This window comes from Micropterus dolomieu, linkage group LG22 (assembly GCF_021292245.1).
Source record: "Micropterus dolomieu isolate WLL.071019.BEF.003 ecotype Adirondacks linkage group LG22, ASM2129224v1, whole genome shotgun sequence".
Lineage (NCBI taxonomy): Eukaryota > Metazoa > Chordata > Actinopteri > Centrarchiformes > Centrarchidae > Micropterus > Micropterus dolomieu.
In genome coordinates, this window is record NC_060171.1 from 29524981 (window position 1) to 29533826 (window position 8846).

Here is an 8846-nt window from a genome sequence, read left to right on the forward strand (position 1 = left end):
CACTGAAACAACCCACTGAGTTTAATCTGGTTTTCAACACTGTCTTTACAGAGTTAAAGTCCACTCAGCAGTAGTCTTAAAGCTGTCAAAAGGAAAAGCCTTAGGAATTTTTGAAGTCACAATATGGATTGTTTTAAATTTGTTTTATATTATCTGCAAAATTGTATGGAAATAGATGATAAAGAAAATATCAGCAATATCAAAAAAATTCTATAGAAGAAAAATAGAGTCCAGTATTACAAAGATTCAAGGCATTCAAGGCATTGAACAAGGATTCCTTAAAATGTCTTAATGAAATTATTGCTAAGGTTTGCTATTTCAGCCAATATAGAAAGAGGTGCAAAATGAGACACAAGACATAAAAGAGTTGTCCCAGTGCCCATGGAAGTCTCCTGTCCTGTATGCAGTTCACCAGATGCCTTGCAATTTTTATGGAGGCCCATGAAAGCTGAAAGGAAGGAACAAATAAATTAGATAATGGTGGAGACCAGCATGAACACTAATACTGAAATCAGTGAATCTTCAGACATCGGTCAGTTTCAGCCTCTTACATACAGTATAGGAAGAGCCTTAAAGGATAAAGTTCAGATGCAGAAGTCTGTCTTAATACAACACTCACACTGCACTACAATGCCCATATGTACATAGAAGGTTATTGGTCTTTCCTTGCTGTTATCATTCCTCCTCTTCATACTGGCTGTGAAAGAATCTCTTCCTAGCACAAACACATGGGGAACGAAATCCACCGTCGTCATTCTTATATGAGTATTTAATTCAGCATTTTTGCACACAGAACCAGAGAAATCGTCTTTTTTATTCTACGCATTATTCTTCCTTGTGAAAACCTGGCATCTATGTTATGCCACTTGACGCCGACCATTCAGTTGGAGATTCAGGTGTGTTATGCTAGTAGCGACTAATGTAACCTCAAGCCATTAGCCTCAAGCAGACATGAGGAGCGGGCTACAGAGGTCTGGTAAGTCCACGTCGCCAGATATTTTTCTGTTTCGAACTTCAGCCCCAACAGACGATTATCAACCAACTAACAATTAACAGATTTCACAAAAGGCTTCACACAACTCTGCAAGTACTCTCCAAGACCTGATCGGATCAGTGCCGTTACAATTTTTCATGTAACAGAACAGCTGGGCAACTGCAGAGTGTCTGCAAAAAGCATAATTATGAAGGATTTCTCAAATTTGAAAGTGATTTACCACTAAGCCTATCAACTACATAAGTCTGTTTTCAAGTCATTCATGACAATTCAATAATACTATACAATTCTTGGGCTGTAAAAATGAGCTGTGGTTTGGGGAAGAAAGTAGGGAATATTTTGTCTGTCATCCATCAGTTATCAAAAAAGACAGTTGCAACTGTAAGAAAGAAGCATTACTTTTGCTAGATGGTGATGCATGCCTGACATTATCCAATTGGTACTGAAAGAGTTATGTGAGTCAGGACCTTCCTCCACCCAGGAGCATCAACTTATCAGAAAATATGAAAAACATGAAAAATACGAAATAACAGAGGAGAGGATTTTAGAAACAACACTGAGTGCATTGAGGGGTCAATGTTAGATTAGAGAATGATCATCTCATTTGTTCCAGCATTGCTCGCAGCTTCTCTTACAGTCTTTGAGTTACCTCTGTGCAGCTGAATGGGAGAAATTCAAATGTGCTGAAATATGATTGGAATTGATGCCACCAGAGTGGAAAGATGACAGTACGGGTGTGTGGCCTCATTTCTAAGTGGAAATCAAACTTGGAAGAAGCAGTTCAGCACAACCTGTACTTACACAGGGTGATGCTACAAGACAAAATGCAAAGTTGTGCAGATCATATTCTGGAAAAAGTTTAAACTGCATTAAACAAAACGAGGCGAATAGACAAGAGGAAGCAGGTACAGGAGCATCACTGGTTGGAGGAGGTATGGGTAGTTCAATTTCTGATAGCTCAGCGTTGTTGAATGCATACTGAATTAGCCCCAAGTGTTTTTACGCCTGATGTCTGCCTATATACTTTTTTGCTTGTCATGAAGCTTTATCATGCTAAATCACCCCATATGGCCATTACCAAAACGATTCATATGAGCATTTTCTGGTCTTCCACTTCTCTGATTAATGTCTGATTATGTCAGGGTAACAAAAACTACTCAGTTAACAGAAAGCTACAATGATTGGGTTTATTTTTGACACTGGTTCTATCAATCTAACATTGTAAACTATGACCGACGAGAACTGCATTGTATTCACCAAAATATTAGCTTAGATCTCAGAACGCAGAAACATCATCATTATCCAAACAATTACAATTGCTATATATGTCAGAGGTCGCACGCCTCTGGAGCAACAAGGGGTTAAGTGTCTTGCTCAGGGACACATTGGAGGATGTGTCACAGTGGGGGATTGAATCCGGTTCTCTCGCACCAAAGGCATGTCTCTTATCTTATCCACTGCGAAAGCGGTCAGGTGTCAGAGTCAGACACTTTGCACGTCAAACCTTCTACTCCCAAGTCTTCAAAAGATATTTTGCAGTGCTATAGTATAGCTTAACAACATCATGCTACTTCTGCAATTTCTTCTCAGACACAAGTAAGATTTGCATGACTGTAAGAGGCTGCTTGTCAGGAAGACACTTAATGACATTTTGGGAAATATGTTTTCTCACTTTCCTGCTTTCTTGCTTAGAGTTAGACGAGAAGATTGATACCACCCTCATATTTGTATGTTAAATATGTAGCTGGATTCAGTCACTTAACTTTCCTGATCATTAAGATCTGTTGGATCTGTCTAAAGGCAATACAAAAACCACCTACCTGCACCTCTAAAAGTCACTAATTAACAGGCTGTTTGTTGAATCAGTAACTGAAGTGTAAAAACAACCTTTCAACCGTTCAGCCAATTATAGTCCAGTGCAAATCACAAATCGATTACACTTCGGTTATTGTACAGGTTAAACAAATTAGATATTATATAATGAGTTAGTGAGCTTTAGAGGAGCTGATATGCAAATCATTACAGACTTTGGACAGAGCCAGGCTAGCTGTTGCCCATGTGTTTCCAGTTTTTACACTAAGCATCTGCTTGTCATGAGAATGGCTGAGTGCAGTCTTAGGTGTGGACCCAAATGCAGACAAAAGGTGAAGAGGATGTAGTTCAAGTATTTATTAAAACAAAACTTACTGAAAAAGTCTTCCAAAAAGCACAACGCAACAGTCCAAACCAAAGAGTAATCCAAAGGCAATGAAAATCCAAAAATGAACGATAACTAAAAACCAGAACTGAGATCCAAACAGAATCAAGGTAATCCAGTAAACGCAGGAACAGGACAGAACACTCAACATAGACGAGGACATCACAAAGACTACACAGAGCAAGCCAACATTTAAACACTAGATAACAAGCAGGGCGGGACCAAGACCAGGTGGAGAGAATCAGACACAGACACAAAGGCAGGCAGAGTAATCACAGGGAAGCAGATAAAAACAGATAATGCACAAACACAAGTGAACATCACAAGGCAAACTAAACATGACAGGAAACAAGCATGCAAGACTAAAAATAGTCAAATAATAAATCACCAGACAGAGAACAACAAAACACAAAGCAGACAAAACTAAATAATACAAATAAACTACAATCAAACAAGAAACAGACTAATACTAACATAAAACAGAACACAAAGCAGACAAAACTAAATAATACATATAAACTACAATCAAACAAAAACAGACTAATACTAGCAACAGAACACAAAGCAGACAAGACCAACATAATACAAACACAGAACAAGGAATAAATACAAAGACATAAACTAAGTCACAAAACCAAAGTACAGGACTAAAAACTAAGATGCAAGGCAAGACAGGTATGAGAACTAAACATGAACAAAAGAATAAACAAGGCTACAAAGAAAACCCCCAAACCAGGACTAAACACAGGAAAACAAGAACACAAAACCACATTCCTAACACTGCTGGCTGTAGCTTCACATTTAATGGACAATTATGAGCATGATATCAATCTTCTTGGCAGTAAAGTGTGCAAGCATATCTTCCAAAATGTTGAACCACTTCTTTAGGTGCTTTAAGAAATGACCAACACTCTCATTTTTCTGGTGAGGACAGTCCCTTGCTGAATTCCCACATGACCCATGTTCAGCAACGCAGTGCAGAAACACATCTTGCGAGGATGCAAAGTTAATCTTCTGCAGATAGAGTTGTCACGCCTTTGATGACAGTACAGGAGAATACATAAACAAACATGAATTATTCTGCTCTTAGAATGAGCACAAACCTGAAACATTGGCTTTGAATGTTGGATGAGATATTATTGTGTAGGAGAGTTGCAGTAAGCCAGGAATCGGGGAGTACTGGTAGATTTAGGGCAGTATATTCCCATCAGAGACAGACAGCACCAGTTTAACATTTGACCTAGTATCCTGGCACAATACTCGAAGGACTATTTATTTTGTAGGGCTGTCCATGTCATGGGAAGAGGTATTAGATGAGGCATAAGAAAGGAAGGCACTCTGGTTCAGCGAGCTTGCGGCTGAGGCTGAAAATCAGGACTGAAAGACTGAAGGAGACTGAGGGAATGATCAGGGATTTGAGAGTCCTCTGTCGGACCACCATCCAAAATAAGGAGGTGTCAGGTGCATAATTTGGCAGAGCATTTGTCATGGAGGTCCAGGAATAAAACACTGACATGTGTATTCGACACTTCTTTCAACTTGCTGGCTAATTTTAAAAATATATCTAGTTTCCCCACGGCGAGAAGTAAAGTTTCTTCCTGTCACTTCTATGGAACTCGAACAAAAGAGCGCAATACCTCATGTCCTGTATTTTGGTAAATGTCCTACTCTTCTAAGCACTGGTCATTAGATATTAAAAGCAGCTTATGAGTTCATTACTGGCATAATGATCATTATATAATAATCTTCTGTTCAATTTGCACAATGTCTAAAACCTCGAGGCAGTGAGTACCTTATGAAGGAACTGTGTGGGTAACACGCTCATTACAATTCCATTGTGTATTATGTGTTGACAGATTGTATGTAACTTTTAAATGTAGTAATAATGAAACACAACAGTGCACTCAATGTAAACCAAGGACTTCAGGTCATACAGAAAAACCCAGAGAGCCAGAAACAACTGTTATTTGGTCAAACACGTTCTACTTGAAATGATTCACATGGAGGGTCAATGGTGTGATTTAATGACATCCATGTCACTGTGCATAATGTCCATTAAATTACTGTTAAATGGCAGAAATCACCATCAGGTCGTTAATGTTACATACACAACACTAACATGCTGCACACTTACAGCATATTCAACAACTCCATATATACTTCTTTTGTTCTTTTTACAGAAGAGCTCATCAGAACTGATCCCTATATTCATTAAAAAGTCTATTTAGTCCTACTCTTTTTTACACTATATGGATGGACATTATGACACATTTGTAGCTCTGTTTTGTGACAGATTGCTTTGCCCACTCTTATATTACAACAACTTACTGTAATACAGAATTAGTTGCACACAGTGGTGGAAGAACCTTTAACCTGCTGCTAACATGTCTCATGTCCTCTGCCCATTGCCAGGCGGCCAGCTTTGCACAGCTTGGTAAGACCAATATAATGATTGATGTATTTTATTTTATGTGTACTGTTTATTGTTGTTCTGCATGTTTGCATGTAACAAAAGTAGGTTGTGTGTTGTTACTCTGTGTTATTTCCATGGCTAGCTGTGTCTAAATGGTGTCTGCTGTAACTGTAATGATGCTTGACTGTTTCTGGATGTTTCGTGTGGTTTTATGTTGTGAGAATTGTTCTGTTTTGTTGTTGTTGTTTTTATAGTGTCTTGATATACTTTTTGTATACTGTTTATTTTACCATTTTTAAGGTTTCAAAACATCTTTCCGAAGGACTGCAGTTGAAAATTAGCCAGTAGGCTAACACTGGCACATTTACAATAACGTTGATTAGTGTGTGCTGTCCTTATAAATAAATAAAATAGAAATGGAAATAGAAGAAATTAATAGATCCTGAACCTAAGTATAAGTAATGTATGTAATATATGTATTATATGTTGTATAATTGGCAAAAAAATACTCTTTGCATACTCCTAATGCAAAAAAAAAGCATTATTATTATTTATTATTTTACTGGATTGTTAAAACAGCTTTAGGGGAACACTCAATTGTTGTGGCCAAACTGTTGCTCATTTACAAATTCAGAGATACAGAGCAAATAAAAATAAATTTTCACCAGCTAGTTGCTAACTAGCTAGGTGATGGGTAGGTAGAATACAGTGGATTTGTTAGAGAGTTGTTCTTTTTTTTCTGAAAAGCTGCCTGCTGTTTCTGCAAAGGAGGTTGCTGAGGGCAGTGAGACTTAAAAAAGTAAATGTATCATAGAATATTTATATTAGAATATAAAATATTAAAACTGATACATTAAACTGCAAGGGGCTTTTATTTTTTTGTTAGTCAAGCTGCTAAATTTAACTTTATATGTTGCAAGATTAACTTCTAACAATGCAACATATTTTATAGCTCACCTTGTGTTTGTGTGAAAAGTCTTCATATAGGCAGACATTTTGATTTGTATATAGTAGGAAAAGCAAATATATTACAATGTTACATTAACAATGACTCTGTTCTATTCACCTGTCCCAGTAAGCCTTGACAATGATCCAGCATGCTGTATACCCTGGAACTGAAGCAGCTAAATGGAACCAGCCATCGTTAATGGTTGTAATTATACATGTGCCTTTACTGTGATTTGTCATAAATGGCTAACTAGTGTTAAGTTTTGTAATCCTATTAGACCCAAAAAGCAGAACACAGACAAGGGATTATGAAAAAGGTTAAAAAAATAGATTTATTCTCAATGTTAGAGATGCAAGTTGAAAATCTTGGTCAGAGTTTCCTGGTGGGGCAAGGCGGGCAGGGTGAGCTGGGCAGGCGGCAGGAAAAACACGAGACACTGGACAGAGCAGTGAGACTGAGCTCACCAGCAGGGAATGAACATGAGGCAAAGGCAAAAAACAGTATCCGACAAGAGTCAAGCAAACACAAAGAAAAAATACAAGACTAGTGCTGGAGATGTGGCCGTAGCGTTAGTACCATGGTGGCGAACTGAACAACCTGGCGAAGAGTGGAGTGAGGAGCTGGGCTAGACATAGCGCAGAGTCTTGATTAGTGGAGAGTGGGAGAGCAGTGCGTACCCAGAATGCAGGGTTACTTGTGGTTGCTAGAGTCTCAAAAAGCCAAAACGTTCAGCTATCAAGTTCCTCTCCTGTGGAACCAGGTTCCAGTTTGGGTTAAGGAGGCAGATACTATCTCCACATTTAAGAGTAGGCTTAAGGTAAAGCTTATGGTTAGGGCTGGCTCAGGTGAGTCCTGAACCATCCCTTAGTTATGCTGCTATAGGCTTATGGTGCTTTCAGACCAAAAGCCAAGCAAGCGTTCCTTACATACAAAGTCAATGCAAAGACACGTTGAGCCGCGATTTCCTGTTGGGCACAGTGAAGTGACGCGAAGGGTGCGGTGCCGGCGACGCGAAGGCAACTCGAAGGAATTTGCGTGAGTAGAGTATTTTCAACTCAAGCGAGAAATTCGCATGACGCTGAGTCACGATAGCCTATCAACATTGAGAATGTCTGTACGTCACCGAGGCTTCAGAGCGTTGTGTGGAGAGGGCCAGGCAGATCAGGCGATTGAAAATCTGCTGGCCGGCGGAGAGCTGCTAAACTTGGGTCAGAGGAGCAGGAAGCAGCGCTCCAGCTTTTGGACAAAAACACCCATAGTAGGACTGTATTCGTCCGTTTGGCACTACTTCATATTTATATAAAAAAACAGACAAAACTGGACATTGCTGGGAGAAAAGAAAGCGATGAGGTTGAACTACCTGGGTTCAGAAAACATGTGTATGTAACTTTATTCCAGCTATCGTTGGACCTTACTGTGACCAAGTTAGCATAGCATAGCCCTGATCAATCCAAACTCCATTCAGAAAACAAACATTTTAAAGGGACTATATGTAAGTTTTTCAATGAAATTAATCAAATTTTCATTGTCTTATTGTCAATGGGCTCAAAACTCAGAAATGAAACACACGCCTGTTTTCTCCCTTGCATGCATCAGCCACTATTCTGCTTTGAATGTGAGGTCTTCGGGTCGGCAGCACGGCAGCTAACGACATGCAGTCCACTAACACCATAAAACAACCGGCTCATAGAAAAACACAAGTCCATGTAAGGATCCAAAACAACAATTTCCCAACAATAAAGGTGTATGTGCTGAAGCCCATCACACCAAACATGTAAAGGTAAAAAGCAAATGTGGAGCGATTTGTTTACTAACATTAGCCTATAGTGATGCAGCCAGCTAACGCTACAGTAGCTCGGACCTGCCGCCGTTTGCTTCGTAACATTCAGTTTATGTTTATTGTGGTTTTTATATACAGTCTATGGGTTTTACCAATACTCGGGTACACAGCTTCTCTACCTCAGTCGCTGTAACTAACATGACCCACATAACATAAAACCATGCAACAAAACGGCCACAACAACCCAGAGGAAGAGCCATATCACTAGTAACAGTAAAGTTACTTACATTTACATTACATTTACTCATTTGGCAGACGCTTTTATCCAAAGCGACTTACATTTGAGGAACAACATACAAGCATCAACAGAGCATCAACTACAGATCTACAACTGACAAAACATACTAGTAAGAGCAGCAATAAATACTAGTAAGAGCTCACAGTACATATCACATCAATGGGGTAGATACCTAGGGAAGGAAGCAAGAGTTAACAAAAAGTGCAATAAAAACA